The sequence below is a fragment of the Lolium perenne genome, chromosome 4 (assembly GCF_019359855.2).
Source record: "Lolium perenne isolate Kyuss_39 chromosome 4, Kyuss_2.0, whole genome shotgun sequence".
NCBI classification, from domain to species: Eukaryota; Viridiplantae; Streptophyta; class Magnoliopsida; order Poales; family Poaceae; genus Lolium; species Lolium perenne.
This window is the reverse complement of record NC_067247.2, coordinates 383,781,975-383,802,954: the sequence shown is the minus strand read 5'-3', so window position 1 is coordinate 383,802,954 and position 20,980 is coordinate 383,781,975.

Genomic DNA, 20,980 nt, shown 5'->3' with positions numbered 1-20,980 from the left:
CAAGTGGGATTCCCACCTTGGGTAGGTTTCCCTACTACATGGAAGGTTTTGGGTTGGGGTCTTATTCGAAGACTTGTAGTCCAACACTTGGGGGTTCCACCTATATAATGAGGGGCCAAGGGGAGGGGGCCGGCCACCACAACACCACCACCTTGGCCGCACCCCAAGGTAGCCGGCCACCCCCTCTCCCCAAACCCTAGCCGCCCCACTCCTCCCCTTCTCCCGCAACGCTTAGCGAAGCTCCACCGGAGATCTCAATCGCCACCGCCACCACGCCGTCGTGCTGCCGGATTCAAGGAGGAGCTACTACTTCCGCTGCCCGCTGGAACGGGGAGGTGGACGTCGTCTTCATCAACACCGAACGTGTGACCGAGTACGGAGGTGCTGCCCGATCGTGGCACCGTGATCTAGATCTTCTACGCGCTTTTGCAAGCGGCAAGTGATCGTCTACTGCAGCAACAAGAGCCTCATCTTGTAGGCTTTGGAATTCTTCAAGGGTGAGTCTCGATCATCCCCTCGTTGCTACCGTCTTCTAGATTGCATCTTGACTTGGATTGCGTGTTCGCGGTAGGAAAATTTTTGTTTTCTATGCAACAAATCCCTACACAAACATCTAGGAATTGCAAAAAATGTTCTACAACTTGCGCTTTGGGGAAGACCATAGATATGATGGAGTGTCCAAGAGACGTAATCAAAATCTTGTTGGATCAATGATGAAATTAAATACTACCACTATAAGTTGGATTTGATCCCAAAGACGTCGGATGCCATGGAGGTTAAAGACTATCGCCCTATGATACGTCTCCAACGTATCGATAATTTCTTATGTTCCATGCCACATTATTGATGATATCTACATGTTTTATGCATACTTTATGTCATATTTATGCATTTTCCGGCACTAACCTATTAACGAGATGCTGAAGAGCCAGTTGTTGTTTTCTGCTGTTTTTGGTTTCAGAAATCCTAGTAAGGAAATATTCTCGGAATTGGACGAAATCAACGCCCAGGGGCCTATTTTCACACGAAGCTTCCAGAAGACCGAAGGAGTCACGAAGTGGGGCCACGGGACGCCGCCACAGTAGGGCGGCGCGGCCTACAGGGGGCCCGCGTGGCCCTGCTGTGTGGGGCCCCCGTGACGCCTCTTGACCTGCCCTTCCGCCTACTTAAAGCCTTCGTCGCGAAACCCCCAGTACCGAGAGTCACGATAGGGAAAACCTTCCAGAGACGCCGCCACCACCAATCCCATCTCGGGGGATTCAGGAGATCGCCTCCGGCACCCTGCCGGAGAGGGGAATCATCTCCCGGAGGACTCTTCACTGCCATGGTCGCCTCCGGAGTGATGAGTGAGTAGTTCACCCCTGGACTATGGGTCCATAGCAGTAGCTAGATGGTCGTCTTCTCCTAATTGTGCTATCATTGTTGGATCTTGTGAGCTGCCTGATACGTCCAATTTGCATCACTATTTTATATCATAATTTGCTGTTATTCATTGATATATTTCATATTGGGACACAATACTTATGTTATTTCATCTTTTTTGCATGTTTCATCATTATTGGAGGATCGAACACCGGAGCCAGGATTCTGCTGGAAAAAGCACCGTCAGAACGCAATATTTCGGAAGATCAACTCTGGAAGGAAATTATACCAAAAATCCTATTTTTCAAGATGACGAAGGAAGCCAGAAGGGGGAGCCAAGAGCAGCCAGGGTGGGCCCACACCCTAGGGCGGCGCGGCCCAAGCCCTGGCCGCGCCGGCCTGTGGTCTGGGGGGGCCACGACCCTTTTCGCCTCCTTTTCTTCGCCAAACCCTTCGTCCCGAAGACCTAAGCCACAGAGGGTACCTCGCGAAGAGTTACAGCCGCCTCTGCGGGGCGGAGAACACCAGAGAGAAAAGAGCTCTCCGGCGGGCAGGAATCCGCCGGGGAAATTCCCTCCGGGAGGGGGAAATCGACGCCATCGTCACCGTCATCGAGCTGGACATCATCGCCATCACCATCATCATCATCTCCACCATCATCACCGCCGTCATCACCGCTGGACACCGTCACCGCCGTAGCAATTTGGGTTTGATCTTGATTGTTTGATAGGGGAAACTCTCCCGGTATCGATTTCTACTTGTTGTTGATGCTATTGAGTGAAACCATTGAACCAAGTTTATGTTCAGATTGTTATTCATCATCATATCACCTCTGATCATGTTCCATATGATGTCTCGTGAGTAGTTCGTTTAGTTCTTGAGGACATGGGTGAAGTCTAAATGTTAGTAGTGAACTATGGTTGAGTAATATTCAATGGTGTGATATTTAAGTTGTGGTGTTATTCTTCTAGTGGTGTCATGTGAACGTCGACTACATGACACTTCACCATTTATGGGCCTAGGGGAATGCATCTTGTATTCGTTTGCTAATTGCGGGGTTGCCGGAGTGACAGAAACCTAAACCCCGTTGGTATATCGATGCAGAGGGATCGCAGATCTCGTAGTTTAAGGCTGTGGTTAGATTTATTCTTAATTACTTTCTTGTAGTTGCGGATGCTTGCAAGGGGTATAATCACAAGTATGTATTAGTCCTAGGAAGGGCGGTACATTAGCATAGGTTCACCCACACAACACTTATCACAACAATGAAGATTATTTAGCCGTATGTAGCGAAAGCACTAGACTAAAATCCCGTGTGTCCTCGAGAACGCTTGGTCATTATAAGTAAACAAACCGGCTTGTCCTTTGTGCTAAAAAGGATTGGGCCACTCGCTGCAATTATTACTCTCGCACTTTACATACTCGTACTTTATTCAACCGTTACATCAAAACCCCCGAATACTTGTCCGTGAGCATTTACAAGTGAATCCTTCATCGAAACCGCTTGTCAACACCTTCTCGCTCCTCGTTGGGATCGACATTCTTACTTATCGAAGATACTACGGTACACCCCCTATACTTGTGGGTCATCAAGACTATTTTCTCGGCGCCGTTGCCGGGGAGTGAAGCGCTATTGGTAAGTGGAATTGGTAAGGAAAACCTTTATCGTTGTGCTGATTTTATTTCTCGCCGCTATAAGTCATTATGGAGAGATCTTCTCTTCATTTTCTATTTGGGAAATCTACTACTACTGCAACGGTAGTGGATGAAGCGCCAGGTGAGGAAGTAATACCATATAAAATACCTATGAAAATTATTGAACGTGTAATGGATAACCGCTATGAAGGGGATGGAACCGTCCACCCCGGTGATCATTTACTGTTTTTGCATGAATTATGCGGGTTATTCAAATGTGCAGGTATTGCTATGGATGAAGTGAGGAAGAAACTATTCTCTTTATCGCTGTCCGGTAAGGCGGCGCATTGGTATAAATTACCGGATAATGGGGATTCTCTTGAATGGAATGATATTGTGCTCCTGGTTTTATTCTAAGTTCTATCCTCCAAGTGAAATTCATAAGGATCGAATCGCATATATAATTTTTGGCCTCATGATGGAGAGAGTATTGCCCAAGCTTGGGGGAGATTGAAGTCTTTAATGCTCAAATGCCCCATTCATGAGCTTCCCGGTAATGTTATTATTGATAATTTCTACGCAAGACTTTCTTTTCAAGACAAGACCTTGCTGGATACTTCTTGTTTTGGATCATTTACACGCAACAAGGAAGAGTTTAAAAGGGACCTTCTTGATCGAATCCAAGAAAATACTCAAGGTTGGGAGAACGACAAGGATAGAGAATCAGTATAATTTATGATTATAAATGCATTGAAGCTTTTATGGATACTCGATAAATTTCGTAATATGAGTGCTACATATGGTCTTGATTCTCAAGTTGCTGTAAATCTTTATAAAGCTTTTGCCTCTCATTATGAATTGCCAAAGAAGAATTTTGATAAGTATCATGAACCGTATAAAGATAAAATTGATTCATCTATTAATAAATGTGTAGTGGTTGAAACTGATTGATAATGTTATTCCTGAAGCTTATATTGAAAAAACTCCTTTCCCTGCTAAAATGAAAGAGTATTCTGTTATAAAGAGTGCGGTTCATAAAAGTGAAAAGAAACCCGTAGAACCTGAAGAACAAATAAAAATTGAACCTCATGTTGCAATAGTTAAAGATCTTGTGACTGAAAATGTGGAGGATGGTCATATTATTTTCTGCGAAGATGCTTCTAATATTGTTTCACATCCTAATAAACCCAAACAAGCTAGTGTTCCTATGATGTCTGTTAGAATTGGTGATCATTGCTATTATGGATTATGTGATATTGGTGCAAGTGTTAGTGCTATTCCGTATGAGCTTTACACGGAGATTATGCACGAAATTGATTCTTGTGAACTTGAAGATATTGATGTGGTTATTCAGTCTGGCTAATAGAGAAACTATTTCTCCAATTGGTATTGTTCGAGATGTGGAAGTTTTATGCGGTAAGATTAAATATCCTGCTGACTTTTTGGTACTTGGTTCTGCTGCTAGTGATTATTGTCCTATTATTTTTGGTAGACCTTTTCTAAATACTTGTGGAGCTATTATAGATTGCAAGAAAGAGAAAATTTTGACTAAATTTGCTGGTGAATCTTATGAGTTTAACTTCTCTAAATTTACTAAAACTCCTTATAAAGCTGATTTGCCTAGTAATGATATTAAAATGGAGCAATGTGCATCTATTGTTCTTGTTCCTAATAATCCTTTGCAGCAACATTTAGAGGATAGCGAGAGCGAAATTTTTAGGAAAGAAAGAGATGAGCTTGAGGAAATTTTTCTTCGCCAACCTATTCTCAAGCATGATTTACCGGTGGAAGATTTGGGTACAACACCGCCACCAAAGGAAGATCCTGCTTTTGATTTAAAGCCTTTACCCGATAATCTTAAATATGCTCATATTGATGATAAGAAAATATATCCTGTTATTATTAGTTCTAAGCTTTCAGAGATTGAGGAAGAAAGGTTATTGGAAATATTGAAGAAGCATCGAGGCGCTATTGGTTACACTCTTGATGATTTGAAGGGGATTTCTCCTTCTATTTGCCAACATGCTATTAATATGGAAGATGATGCAAAGCCCGTTGTTGAACCTCGTCATTGCTCTAATTCCAAAGATGAAGGAAGTGGTAAGGAATGAGGTATTACGACTCCTTGAAGCTGGTATTATATATCCTATTGCTGATAGTAGATGGGTTAGTCCTGTGCACTGTGTTCCCAAGAAAGGAGGTATGACTGTTGTGCCTAATGATAATGATGAGCTCATTCCTCAAAGAGTAGTTGTAGGGTATAGAATGTGCATTGATTTTCGAAAAGTTAATAAAGTTACTAAAAAGGATCATTACCCTTTACCATTTATTGATCAAATGCTAGAAAGATTGTCTAAAAATACTCATTTTTGCTTTCTTGATGGTTATTCTGGTTTTCACAAATTGTGTTAAAGCTAAAGATCAAGAGAAAACCACTTTTACTTGTCCCTATGGAACTTATGCTTATAGACGCATGCCTTTTGGTTTATGTAATGCTCCTGCTACTTTTCAAAGATGCATGTCTGCTATTTTTCATGGTTTTTGTGAAAGTATTGTAGAGGTATTCATGGATGATTTTTCCGTCTATGGGAATTCTTTTGATAGTTGCTTGCGAAACCTTGATAAAGTTTTGCAGAGATGTGAAGAAACTAACCTTGTTCTTAATTGGGAGAAATGCCACTTTATGGTTAATGAAGGAATTGTATTGGGACATAAAATTTCTGAGAGAGGTATTGAAGTTGATAGAGCTAAAGTTGAAGCAATTGAGAAGATGCCCTATCCGAGGGACGTTAAAGGTATTCGTAGTGTTCTTGGTCATGCTGGGTTTTATAGGAGATTTATTAAAGATTTCTCCAAGATTTCAAAACCTCTTACTAATCTTCTTCAAAAAGATGTACCATTTGTTTTTGATGATGATTGTAAGGAAGCTTTTGAAACTCTTAAGAAAGCCTTAACAACTGCTCCTATAGTTGATCCTCCTGATTGGAACTTACCCTTTGAAATTATGTGTGATGCTAGTGATTTTGCTGTAGGCGCTGTTCTTGGACAGCGGGTAGATAAAAAACTGAATGTTATTCATTATGCTAGTAAAACTCTTGATGCTGCTCAGAGAAATTATGCTACAACTGAAAAAGAATTATTAGCTGTAGTCTTTGCTTGTGATAAATTCAGATCTTATATTGTTGATTCAAAAGTTACCATTCATACTGATCATGCTGCAATTAGATACCTAATGACAAAGAAAGATGCTAAGCCTAGGCTTATTAGATGGGTGCTTCTTTTGCAAGAATTTGATCTACATATTGTAGACAGGAAAGGTGTCGATAATCCCGTTGTCGACAATTTGTCTAGATTGGAAAATATTGCTTATGATCCTGTTCTCGTTAATGATAGTTTTCCAAATGAACAATTGGCTGTAATAAAGGTGAGATCGCGAGACAGTCCTTGGTATGCTGATTATGCTAACTTTATTGTTTCCAAGTAATTGCCTACAACCTTTTCATTTCAGCAAAGGAGGAAATTCTTTTATGATTTGAGGCATTATTTCTGGGATGACCCACACTTATATAAAGAAGGAGTGGATGGTATTATGCGAAGATGTGTTCCCGAATATGAACAACAGGAGATATTGAGTAAATGTCATGGTAGTGCTTATGGAGGACATCACGCCGGAGAAAGAACCGCGCAAAAGGTTCTACAATCAGGTTTTTATTGGCCAACTCTCTTCAAGGATGCGAGAAAGTTTATTTTATCTTGTGATGAATGCCAAAGGGTTGGTAATATCTCCAGACGCAATGAAATGCCTATGAATTATACTCTTGTTATTGAACCGTTTGATTGTTGGGGATTTGACTTCATGGGACCTTTTCCGTCTTCAGAAGGTAACACTCATATACTCGTTGCTGTTGATTATGTTACTAAATGGGTGGAAGCTATACCTACAAAAAGTGCTGATGGTGAGACCTCTTTAAGAATGCTCTTAGAAATTATTTTTCCTAGATTTGGAGTACCTAGATATATTATGACCGATGGAGGTTCTCACTTTATTCATGGAGGTTTTAGAAAAACTCTTGCTAGGTATGGTATTAATCATAGAATTGCTTCTACTTATCATCCTCAAACTAGTGGTCAAGTAGAATTATCAAATAGAGAGATTAAATCTATCTTGCAAAAGACTGTTAATAAAACCAGAAAGAATTGGGCTAGTAAATTGAAGGATGCACTTTGGGCTTATAGAACTGCTTATAAAAATCCCATGGGAATGTCACCTTATAAAATGGTTTATGGGAAAGCTTGTCATTTACCTTTAGAACTAGAGCACAAAGCTTATTGGGCTGTTAGAGAATTAAATAAAGATCCTAAACTTGCCGGTGATAAGAGATTGTTGCAATTGAGTTCTCTAGATGAATGGAGAAGTGAAGCTTATGAAAATGCTAAACTCTTTAAAGAGAAAGTTAAAAAATGGCATGATAGGAGGATTATCAAAAGAGAATTTAATATTGGGGATAAAGTCCTATTGTATCGGTCTCTGCCTCGCATTCTTTGCAGTGGAAATTACTCTCGAAATGGGAAGGACCATATGTTGTCGAGGAGGTGTATCGTTCAGGAGCAATCAAAATTAGCTCTCTCCAAGGCAATGCTACGCAAGTGGTGAATGGACAAAGACTCAAGCATTATATCTCGGTGATTCTTATAATGTTGATGTTGATATTATTCAAGTGGAAACACCTGAGGATTTCATCAAAGGGCAAATTGACAATCCGCCAGAACTCGACTTTGAATAGGTAACAGTACTGGTAATGAAAAGTACGCAATTTACTTTCCGAACTATATTTTTGCTGTTTTTGGAAAATATGAGAAATTACGAGTTCGAAACGGAGTGGAAAGGACGCACGAGGGCGCGCCACCATAGGCCGGCGCGGCCAAGCCTGGGCCCGCGCCGACCTATGGTTTGGCCGCCCGTCGCCCCTTTCCGACTGTTCGATCTGGTACTTCCCGTATGTCGTGAAAAATTTTGCTATATAATCCCCCGACCCCCGGAGGTCCGTATATCGTGTTTTCGACGTGTTTTGTTTCAAGCTGTTTCTGCCAGATCTGTTTTCGCCTAGAAGCACCATGGTTTCCAAGAACAAGGGCAAGGAGTTTCCGGATGAAGATGATCGAGATCTTGGGTGGAAAGAGGAAGACAAGGACGTCAAGAAAGAAGATGAAGAAGAGGAGGAGGAGGACTCGCACGCACACCCGCGTGCTACCATCGCAAGCATCAAGGTGGTGGACAACCCTTTTAGTGCAAACAAGAGCGCAAGAATTCGCACTGGAGGAGCAGTCCCACGTCACTACCTAGCTCCGAAAACATCTCCATCAGGCACTCATCACCCCTTCCACAATCTAATTTTCAATAATCAAATTGAAGGGACTCCCAAGGCGGCATTGCCTAGCCAGTGGGATATAGATCGCTCTAACACTGCAGGAGAGAAGGAGCCCGAGGTCAAGAGTGGGAAATAACTCCAGGAGCTGGGACTCGCCATCGATAGACTCTTTAACCACGTCGAGCACAACTCGTAGATGATTCGCAATCTCATACACAGGATTGACGAGCTTCAGAGCTTATTGAGAAGCTTGTCAGAATTCATCACCACCATCGCCAAAGGAGTAATTCATCATCGGTATTGGCATCCCCTTGGTTTGTTCCAAGCTTGGGGAGTGCCGCGTATCACATTATCACTACCTTTTACTTTTATTGTCAAGTAGTGTCATATCATGAGTAGGGAAGTTATCGTATAAGATGGGTTGCGATTGGAAGTGTCTCTCCTTTAGTTGGTTATCTATGTATCCCTTGGTGTGAGTTATCGTTATGAAATATTAATGAGAAGTCCTATCATTTACATATTGCACATCTTATTTTAGTTTGCAATCTCTATGATTCATCTTGTTGTTAGTATTGGTATCACTTTGGGAGCATTGAATAAATCTATTTGGTTTTGGCAAACTTAGCATTGGTCAATAGCAACAACACTTTGAGGTTTAAATAGAAAAGAGAAATACGTGTAGATGTTTCATTGTCTTTCTTGTTAGCTCATAGCTCATTATTCTGAAGTTAAAATTGTTTGTGCTTATAAGGAAGATGCATGATTGTTTCTACCATATGTATATTTGTTTGTTTCCCGGCTCTTATGCTTGCTAATTAACCTTGCTAGCCAAAGACCTGTACTGAGAGGGAATACTTCTCATGCATCCAAACCTTAACCCAAACCTATGCCATTTGTGTCCACCATACCTACCTACTACATGGTATTTTCTGCCATTCCAAGTAAATACTTCATGTGCTACCTTTAAACAATTCAAAACTTAGTATCTCTTATTTGTGTTAATGTTTCATAGCTCATGAGGAAGTATGTGGTGTTTTATCTTTCAATCTTGTTGGGCAACTTCCACCAATGGACTAGTGGCCTCATCCGCTTATCCAATAATTTTGCAAAAAGAGCTGGCAATGGGATTCCCAGTCCCAAATTAATCAAACTAAATAGACACTCCTCCATGGTATGTGATTGATGGACGGCACCCGAAGGATTCGGTTAGCCATGGCTTGTGTAAGCAAAGGTTGGGGGGAGTGTCATCATCATAATAAAACAAAGTAAAAAGGCACTCCTTCATGGTATGAGATTGTTGGTAGGCACCCGAGGATTCGGTTAGCCATGGTTTGTGAAAGAAAGGTTGGAAGGAGTGCCACACAAAATGAAAATAATATGGGAGCCGCTCTTAGGAGGTTGTCTGGCAAGGGGGTTAGAGTACCCGCTACCAGTCGTTGACAACAACAAACACCTCTCAAAATGTTACTTTTATTATCTCTATATGATTTCAAAACTGAAAAAGCTCTAGCACATGATTCAATCCCTGCTTCCCTCTGCGAAGGGCCTGTCTTTTACTTTATGTTGAGTCAGTAAACCTATTTCTCTCCATCTCAAGCAAGCATTTGAGTAGTTGTGATCAAACCATTATATTGTGATTTGCTACATCATGTCTTTTATTCTTCCTTGTTTAGTACAAGTTTTATCTGAATGAATATAGCTTTGCAAGTTATCAATGATCATGAGAAGACCATTATGATTGAGTATGCAAGTTGTGCCTTATAAACTTTAACATGAGAGCGCTGCTCAATGAGATAAATATAATCTGCTAATTGTTCTCTCGACCAAGAACGAAGTTTGCCATCACCAATTATGATTTCTCATGCACCTTTACTTGTGATTACCCTATACTTGTTTCAATATGAGTTATAAGAGGTTGTCTACTATAATGTCCTGTGTGAATGAATATGATGCTTCTTGTCCGTATTTTATTTATCGACTCTTCACTCCATAAACATGTGGTCATGTCTATCGAGCTCGCTTCGCTTGGGGACAAGCGAAGTCTAAGCTTGGGGGGAGTTGATACGTCCAATTTGCATCACTATTTTATATCATAATTTGCTGTTATTCATTGATATATTTCATATTGGGACACAATACTTATGTTATTTCATCTTTTTTGCATGTTTCATCATTATTGGAGGATCGAACACCGGAGCCGTGGATTCTCGCTGGAAAAAGCACCGTCGAACGCAATATTTCGGAAGATCAACTCGGAAGGAAATTATACCAAAAATCCTATTTTTCAAGATGACGAAGGAAGCCGTAAGGGGAGCCAGGAGCAGCCAGGGTGGGCCCACACCCTAGGGCGGCGCGGCCCAAGCCCCGGCCGCGCCGGCCCGTGGTCCTGGGGGCCCACGACCCTTTTCGCCTCCTTTTCTTCGCCAAACCCTTCGTCCCGAAGACCTAAGCCACAGAGGGTACCTCGCGAAGAGTTACAGCCCGCCTCGCGGGGCGGAGAACACCAGAGAGAAAAGAGCTCTCCGGCGGGCAGGAACTGCCGGGGAAATTCCCTCCGGAGGGGGAAATCGACGCCATCGTCACCGTCATCGAGCTGGACATCATCGCCATCACCATCATCATCATCTCCACCATCATCACCGCCGTCATCACCGCTGGACACCGTCACCGCCGTAGCAATTTGGGTTTGATCTTGATTGTTTGATAGGGAAACTCTCCCGGTATCGATTTCTACTTGTTGTTGATGCTATTGAGTGAAACCATTGAACCAAGTTTATGTTCAGATTGTTATTCATCATCATATCACCTCTGATCATGTTCCATATGATGTCTCGTGAGTAGTTCGTTTAGTTCTTGAGGACATGGGTGAAGTCTAAATGTTAGTAGTGAACTATGGTTGAGTAATATTCAATGGTGTGATATTTAAGTTGTGGTGTTATTCTTCTAGTGGTGTCATGTGAACGTCGACTACATGACACTTCACCATTTATGGGCCTAGGGGAATGCATCTTGTATTCGTTTGCTAATTGCGGGGTTGCCGGAGTGACAGAAACCTAAACCCCCGTTGGTATATCGATGCAGGAGGGATCGCAGGATCTCAGAGTTTAAGGCTGTGGTTAGATTTATTCTTAATTACTTTCTTGTAGTTGCGGATGCTTGCAAGGGGTATAATCACAAGTATGTATTAGTCCTAGGAAGGGCGGTACATTAGCATAGGTTCACCCACACAACACTTATCACAACAATGAAGATTATTTAGCCGTATGTAGCGAAAGCACTAGACTAAAATCCCGTGTGTCCTCGAGAACGCTTGGTCATTATAAGTAAACAAACCGGCTTGTCCTTTGTGCTAAAAAGGATTGGGCCACTCGCTGCAATTATTACTCTCGCACTTTACATACTCGTACTTTATTCAACTGTTACATCAAAACCCCCTGAATACTTGTCTGTGAGCATTTACAGTGAATCCTTCATCGAAACTGCTTGTCAACACCTTCTGCTCCTCGTTGGGATCGACATTCTTACTTATCGAAGATACTACGGTACACCCCCTATACTTGTGGGTCATCACTGCCTAACATGATCAAGATCATCTATCTGTAATGCTACATGTTGCGTTTGTTGGGATCCGATGAATAAGTGAATGCTATGTTATGTTGATTATCAATATCATCTATGTGTTGTTTATGATCTTGCATGCTCTCCGTTGCTAGTAGAGGCTCTGGCCAAGTTGATACTTGTAACTCCAAGAGGGAGTATTTATGCTCGATAGTGGGTTCATGCCTCCATTAAATCTGGGACAGTGACAGGAAGTTCTAAGGTTGTGGATGTGCTGTTGCCACTAGGGATAAAACATCGATGCTATGTCTAAGGATGTAGTTGTTGATTACATTACGCACCATACTTAATGCAATTGTCTGTTGTTTGCAACTTAATACTGGAAGGGGTTCGGATGATAACCTGAAGGTGGACTTTTTAGGCATAGATGCATGCTGGATAGCGGTCTATGTACTTTGTCGTAATGCCCAATTAAATCTCACAATACTCATCATATCATGTATGTGCATGGTCATGCCCTCTTTATTTGTCAATTGCCCAACTGTAATTTGTTCACCCAACATGCTATTTCTTATGGGAGAGACACTACTAGTGAACTGTGGACCCCGGTCCATTCTTTTAATCGAATACAATCTACTGCAATACTTGTTCTACTGTTTTCTGCAAACAATCATCATCCACACTATACATCTAATCCTTTGTTACAGCAAGCCGGTGAGATTGACAACCTCACTGTTACGTTGGGATAAAGTACTTTGGTTGTGTTGTGCAGGTTCCACGTTGGCGCCGGAATCCCTGGTGTTGCGCCGCACTACACTTCGCCGCCATCAACCTTCAACGTGCTTCTTGGCTCCTACTGGTTCGATAAACCTTGGTTTCTTACTGAGGGAAAACTTGCCACTGTACGCATCACACCTTCCTCTTGGGGTTCCCAACGGTCGCGTGCTGTACGCGTATCAAGACTATTTTCTGGCGCCGTTGCCGGGGAACTGAAGAAAAGTTACACCACAAAGATTTCTAACTCCCACGTCAACTGAACGCCAGCAACTGTTTTCTGGCGCCGTTGCCGGGGAGATCAAGACACGCTGCAAGGGGAGTCTCCACCTCCAATCTCTTTACTTTGTTTTTGTCTTGCTTTATTTTATTTACTACTTTGTTTGCTGCACTAAATCAAAATACATAAAAATTAGTTGCTAGTTTTACTTTACTTGCTATCTTGTTCTCCATATTAAAAACACAAAAAAATTAGTTACTTGCATTTACTTTATCTAGTTTGCTTTATTTACTATTGCTAAAATGGGTACTCCTGAAAATACTAAGTTGTGTGACTTCACAACCACAAATAATAATGATTTCTTATGCACACCTATTGCTCCACCCGCTACTACAGCAGAATTCTTTGAAATTAAACCTGCTTTACTGAATCTTGTTATGCGAGAGCAATTTTCTGGTGTTAGTTCTGATGATGCTGCTGCCCATCTTAATAATTTTGTTGAATTATGTGAAATGCAAAAGTATAAGGATGTAGATGGTGACATAATAAAATTAAAATTGTTTCCTTTCTCATTAAGAGGAAGAGCTAAAGATTGGTTGCTATCTCTGCCTAAGAATAGTATTGATTCATGGACTAAATGCAAGGATGCTTTTATTGGTAGATATTATCCCCTGCTAAAATTATATCTTTGAGAAGTAGCATAATGAATTTTAAACAATTGGATAATTAGCATGTTGCCCAAGCTTGGGAAAGAATGAAATCTTTGGTTAAAAATTGCCCAACCCATGGACTGACTACTTGGATGATCATCCAAACCTTTTATGCAGGACTGAATTTTTCTTCGCGGAACCTATTGGATTCAGCTGCTGGAGGTACCTTTATGTCCATCACTCTTGGCGACGCAACAAAGCTTCTTGATAATACGATGATTAATTACTCTGAATGGCACACGGAAAGAGCTCCACAAGGTAAGAAGGTAAATTCTGTCGAAGAAACCTCTTCCTTGAGTGATAAGATTGATGCTATTATGTCTATGCTTGTGAATGGTAGGACAAATATTGATCCTAATAATGTTCCGTTAGCTTCATTGGTTGCTCAAGAAGAACATGTTGATGTGAACTTCATTAAAAATAATAATTTCAACAACAATGCTTATCGGAACAATTCTAGTAACAACTATAGGCCATATCCTTATAATAATGGCAACGGCTATGGTAATTCTTATGGGAATTCTTACAACAATAATAGGAATACACCCCCTGGACTTGAAGCCATGCTTAAAGAATTTATTAGTACACAAACTGCTTTTAACAAATCTGTTGAAGAAAAGCTTGGGAAAATTGATATACTTGCTTCTAAAGTCGATAGTCTTGCTGCTGATGTTGATCTTTTGAAATCGAAAGTTATGCCTAATGAAAATAATAATAATAAGATTGTTACTACAGCAAATGCCATCCAAGTTGGAATTAATGAGAATATAAGATTGATGGCCGAATTGCGTGCTAGGTGGGAAAAAGAAGAAAATGCTAAAGAAGATAATATAGCTAAAGTTTGGACTATTACCACCACTAGTAATGCTAATTCTCCACATGTTGCTGCACCTCCTACTATTAATGGTAAAATAATTGGTGTTGGCAATGTTTCCACTTCTAATGCAAAGCGTGAAAAACTGCCTGAAACTGCTAAAACTGCTGAAACTACCTGTGATAAAACTGCTAAAAAATTTTCCAACATTGGGGACAATGATCCCATTGCTTTAGATTATAATGGTTTGGATTTTGATGATTGCCACATCTCTGAAGTTATAAAGTTCTTACAAAAACTTTCTAAGAGCCCTAATGCTAGTGCTATAAATTTGGCTTTCACGAAACATATTACAAATGCTCTCATAAAAGCTAGAGAAGAGAAATTAAATCGCGAAGCTTCTATTCCTAGGAAGCTTGAGGATGGTTGGGAGCCCATCATTAAGATGAAGGTCAATGACTTTGATTGTAATGCTTTATGTGATCTTGGTGCAAGTATTTCCGTTATGCCTAGAAAGATCTATAACATGCTTGACTTGCCACCATTGAAAAATTGTTATTTGGATGTTAATCTTGCTGATAATTCTACAAAGAAACCTTTGTGGAGAGTTGATAATGTTCGCATTACCATTAACAATAACCTTGTCCCCGTTGATTTTGTTGTCTTGGATATTGAATGCAATGCATCTTGTCCCATTATATTGGGAAGACCTTTTCTTCGAACTGTTGGTGCTATTATTGATATGAAGGAAGGTAATATTAAATATCAATTTCCTCTCAAGAAAGGTATGGAACACTTCCCTAGAAAGATAATGAAGTTACCTTTTGATTCTGTCATTAGAATAAATTATGATGTTGATGCTTCGTCTCTTGATAATACTTGATACACACTTTCTGCTCCTAGCTGAAAGGCGTTAAAGAAAAGCGCTTATGGGAGACAACCCATGTTTTTACTACTGCACTTTTATTTTATATTTGAGTCTTGGAAGTTGTTACTACTGTAGAAACTTCTCCTTATCTTAGTTTTGTTGCATTGTTGTGCCAAGTAAAGTCGTTGATAGTAAGGTTCATACTAGATTTGGATTACTGCGCAGAAACAGATTTCTTTGCTGTCACGAATCTGTGCCTAATTCTCTGTAGGTAACTCAGAAAATTATGCCAATTTACGTGAGTGATCCTCAGATATGTACGCAACTTTAGTTCAATTTGAGCATTTTCATTTGAGCAAGTATGGTGCCTCTTAGAAATTAGTCTTTACGGACTGTTCTGTTTTGACAGATTCTGCCTTTTATTTCGCATTGCCTATTTTGCTATGCTTGATGGATTTTTCGATTCCATTAACTTTCAGTAGCTTTGTGCAATGTCCAGAAGTGTTAAGAATGATTATGTTACCTCTGAACATGTGAATTTTGATTATGCACTAACCCTCTAATGAGTTGTTTTGAGTTTGGTGTGGAGGAAGTTTTCAAGGATCAAGAGAGGGGGATGATACAATATGATCAAGGAGAGTGAAAGCTCTAAGCTTGGGGATGCCCCAGTGGTTCACCCCTGCATATTTCAAGAAGAGTCAAGCATCTAAGCTTGGGGATGCCCAAGGCATTCCCTTCTTCATCGACAACATTATCAGGTTCCTCTAGTGAAACTATATTTTTATTCCATCACATCTTATGTACTTTGCTTGGAGCGTCTGTTTGTTTTTGTTTTTGTTTTGTTTGAAAAAAAAATGGATCCTAGCATTCATTATGTGGGAGAGAGACACACTCCGCTGTTGCATATGGACAAATATGTCCTTAGGCTTTACTCATAATGTTCATGGCGAAGGTTGAATCTTCTTCGTTAAATTGTTATATGGTTGGAAACGGGAAATGCTACATGTAGCAATTGGTAAAATGTCTTGGATAATTTGATACTTGGCAATTGTTGTGCTCATGTTTAAGCTCTTGCATCATATACTTTGCACCTATTAATGAAGAAATACATAGAGCTTGCTAAAATTTGGTTTGCATAATTGGTCTCTCTAAGGTTTAGATAATTTATAGTAAGAGTTTGAACAACAAGGAAGACGGTGTAGAGTCTTATAATGTTTACAATATGTCTTTTATGTGAGTTTTGCTGCACCGCTTCATACTTGTGTTTGTTTCAAATAACCTTGCTAGCCTAAACCTTGTATCGAGAGGGAATACTTCTCATGCATCCAAAATCCTTGAGCCAACCACTATGCCATTTGTGTCCACCATACCTACCTACTACATGGTATTTCTCCGCCATTCCAAAGTAAATTGCTTGAGTGCTACCTTTAAATTTCTATCCTCTACCTTTGCAATATATATCTCATGGGACAAATAGCCTAAAAACTATTGTGGTATTGAATATGTACTTATGCATTTTATTTCTTATAAGTTGCTTGTTGTGCGATAACCATGTTCCTGGGGACGCCATCAACTACTCTTTGTTGAATATCATGTGAGTTGCTATGCATGTTCATCTTGTCTGAAGTAAGGGCGATTTACCATGAGTTGAATGGTTTGAGCATGCATACTGTTAGAGAAGAACATTGGGCCGCTAACTAAAGCCATGATCCATGGTGGAAGTTTCAGTTTTGGACAAATATCCTCAATCTCGTATGAGAAAATTAATAATTGTGAATGCTTAAGCATTAAAGAGGAGTCCATTATCTGTTGTCTATGTTGTCCCGGTATGGATGTCTAAGTTGAGAATAATCAAAAGCGAGAAATCCAATGCGAGCTTTCTCCTTAGACCTTTGTACAGGCGGCATAGAGGTACCCCTTTGTGACACTTGGTTAAAACATATGTATTGCGGTGATAATCCAGGTAATCCGAGCTAATTAGGACAAGGTGCGGGCACTATTAGTATACTATGCATGAGGCTTGCAACTTGTAGGATATAATTTACATGATACATATGCTTTATTACTACCGTTGACAAAATTGTTTCTTGTTTTCAAAATAAAAGCTCTAGCACAAATATAGCAATCGATGCTTCCCTCTGCGAAGGGCCTTTCTTTTACTTTTATGTTGAGTCAGTTCACCTATTTCTCTCCATCTCAAGAAGCAAATACTTGTGTGAACTGTGCATTGATTCCTACATACTTGCATATTGCACTTATTATATTACTTTACATTGACAATATCCATGAGATATACATGTTACAAGTTGAAAGCAACCGCTGAAACTTAATCTTCCTTTGTGTTGCTTCAATACCTTTACTTTGAATTATTACTTTATGAGTTAACTCTTATGCAAGACTTATTGATGCTTGTCTTGAAAGTACTATTCATGAAAAGTCTTTGCCATATGATTCATTTGTTTACTCATGTCATTTACCATTGTCTTGGATCGCTGCATTCATTACATGTGCTTACAATAGTATGATCAAGGTTATGATGGCATGTCACTCCAGAAATTATCTTTGTTATCGTTTACCTACTCGGGACGAGCAGGAACTAAGCTTGGGGATGCTGATACGTCTCCAACGTATCGATAATTTCTTATGTTCCATGCCACATTATTGATGATATCTACATGTTTTATGCATACTTTATGTCATATTTATGCATTTTCCGGCACTAACCTATTAACGAGATGCCGAAGAGCCAGTTGCTGTTTTCTGCTATTTTTGGTTTCAGAAATCCTAGTAAGGAAATATTCTCGGAATTGGACAAAATCAACGCCCAGGGGCCTATTTTCACACGAAGCTTCCAGAAGACCGAAGGAGTCACGAAGTGGGGCCACGGGGCGCCACCACAGTAGGGCGGCGCGGCCTACAGGGGGCCCGCGCGGCCCTGCTGTGTGGGGCCCCCGTGACACCTCTTGACCCGCCCTTCCGCCTACTTAAAGCCTTCGTCGCGAAACCCCCAGTACCGAGAGCCACGATACGGAAAACCTTCCAGAGACGCCGCCGCCGCCAATCCCATCTCGGGGGATTCAGGAGATCGCCTCCGGCACCCTGCCGGAGAGGGGAATCATCTCCCGGAGGACTCTTCACTGCCATGGTCGCCTCCGGAGTGATGAGTGAGTAGTTCACCCCTGGACTATGGGTCCATAGCAGTAGCTAGATGGTCGTCTTCTCCTAATTGTGCTATCATTATTGGATCTTGTGAGCTGCCTAAGATGATCAAGATCATCTATCTGTAATGCTACATGTTGCGTTTGTTGGGATCCGATGAATAAGTGAATGCTATGTTATGTTGATTATCAATATCATCTATGTGTTGTTTATGATCTTGCATGCTCTCCGTTGCTAGTAGAGGCTCTGGCCAAGTTGATACTTGTAACTCCAAGAGGGAGTATTTATGCTCGATAGTGGGTTCATGCCTCCATTAAATCTGGGACAGTGACAGAAAGTTCTAAGGTTGTGGATGTGCTGTTGCCACTAGGGATAAAACATCGATGCTATGTCTAAGGATGTAGTTGTTGATTACATTACGCACCATACTTAATGCAATTGTCTGTTGTTTGCAACTTAATACTGGAAGGGGTTCGGATGATAACCTGAAGGTGGACTTTTTAGGCATAGATGCATGCTGGATAGCGGTCTATGTACTTTGTCGTAATGCCCAATTAAATCTCACAATACTCATCATATCATGTATGTGCATGGTCATGCCCTCTTTATTTGTCAATTGCCCAACTGTAATTTGTTCACCCAACATGCTATTTCTTATGGGAGAGACACCACTAGTGAACTGTGGACCCCGGTCCATTCTTTTAATCGAATACAATCTACTGCAATACTTGTTCTACTATTTTCTGCAAACAATCATCATCCACACTATACATCTAATCCTTTGTTACATTAAGCCGGTGAGATTGACAACCTCACTGTTACGTTGGGACAAAGTACTTTGGTTGTGTTGTGCAGGTTCCATGTTGGCGCCGGAATCCCTGGTGTTGCGCCGCACTACACTTCGCCGCTATCAACCTTCAACGTGCTTCTTGGCTCCTACTGGTTCGATAAACCTTGGTTTCTTACTGAGGGAAAACTTGCCGTTGTACGCATCACACCTTCCTCTTGGGGTTCCCAACGGTGGCGTGTTGTACGCGTATCAAGACTGTTTTCTGGCGCCGTTTCCGGGGAACTGAAGAAAAGTTACACCACAAAGATTTCTAACTCCCACGTCAACTGTACGCCAGCACCCTATAAGCCTCGTGCACAGCTTTTCCAAACCGTTCTCCAAAATTATGGTGCATAGGCTGTGAAGAAGGTTGGGAGAGGTGGTGAGCATCAACCAGTCCGCATTTGTAAGAGGAAGGTCCCTACACGGCAATTTCATCTTAGTGAGGAAGGTGGTGAGGAAGATCACCAAAGGAGACAGTTGGGTGTGCTCCTCAAGCTTAACCATAGGAGTGCTTTTGATTTTTTTCCTGGAGTTTCTTGTTTGAGGTTCTTCGACGCATGGGGTTTGGAGAGCGCTTCCTTACGTGGGTTCCCTTGCTTCTAAATACGGTGGACACCACGGTTATGGTGAATGGAGTGCCATGCCGGAGGATTTTACACGCGAGAGGGCTTAGACATGGTGACCCTTGATACGTGCATTTAACATCATCATTATTGTCACATATATGTTTAATTTTTATTGATATATCCCATCATACACCATTATTTATGCATTTTTAGATGAATTCTGAGACTTTCCTACAAAGTTTCCTTCATTGGTATTTAATTCCTGGGAGGCAAAAAACCTCCTTTTTCGTTTTTTATTGATTCGAGGACCTTTTGCATGTCTAAAAATCGCTGAAACATTACCTGGTCAATTTTTCACCGGGAGAAGGACCGTCAGTGAAAGAATCACGCAAGGGAAGCCATGAGGGGCAAACGAGCACACGTGCCACTCCATACCTAGTTGGGCGCGCCACCCACCATCGTTTGGGCCTCGAGCGTCGCCTCAGCCCTCCTTTTATACCAGAAGCTATGGTTTTCCTAAAAAACTAAGCTATTTTTTCCCGAGATTTATTGAGGCGACGACGGAGGTGGAAGGCCTCTCCTAGTCTGGGAGAGGGCAGATCCTACCGCACCAGTGCCTCCAGTGAAGGGGAAATCGACGCCATCAACATTACCACTCCTCCTTGGCTTGTGGGGAGGCATCTCCATCAACACCATCATCAGCACCATCTCCATCTACGAGATCGACTTCATCCCCCTCATAGTTTGTGTTGAATTGAACCCCGGATGTTGTTTTTTAGTGCTATTTCATGTTTGTGATTTGTACTTTGTAATTATTTGGTGGAGAGATTATATATTCAGATTGTGTTGTAATCATTAGGACTCCGGTCCATATCATATTTGACACTTGTGAGTAGTTCCCCAAGTTCCTGGGGGCATAGGATGATCTAGTTATGATTTTATATGATGTGCAATGAGTATTTGGTCAAGTTTTATATGTTTTATATGATGTGCAGACTATTATTAAGTTTCTTCCTAGATACTTGGGGGGCTACTAGAAAGATTGGTTTACATTGTGTTTGACGAGGAGTTGGTCGGAGAACTCGCTGATCTCCCTCTTATGATCTTGAATCT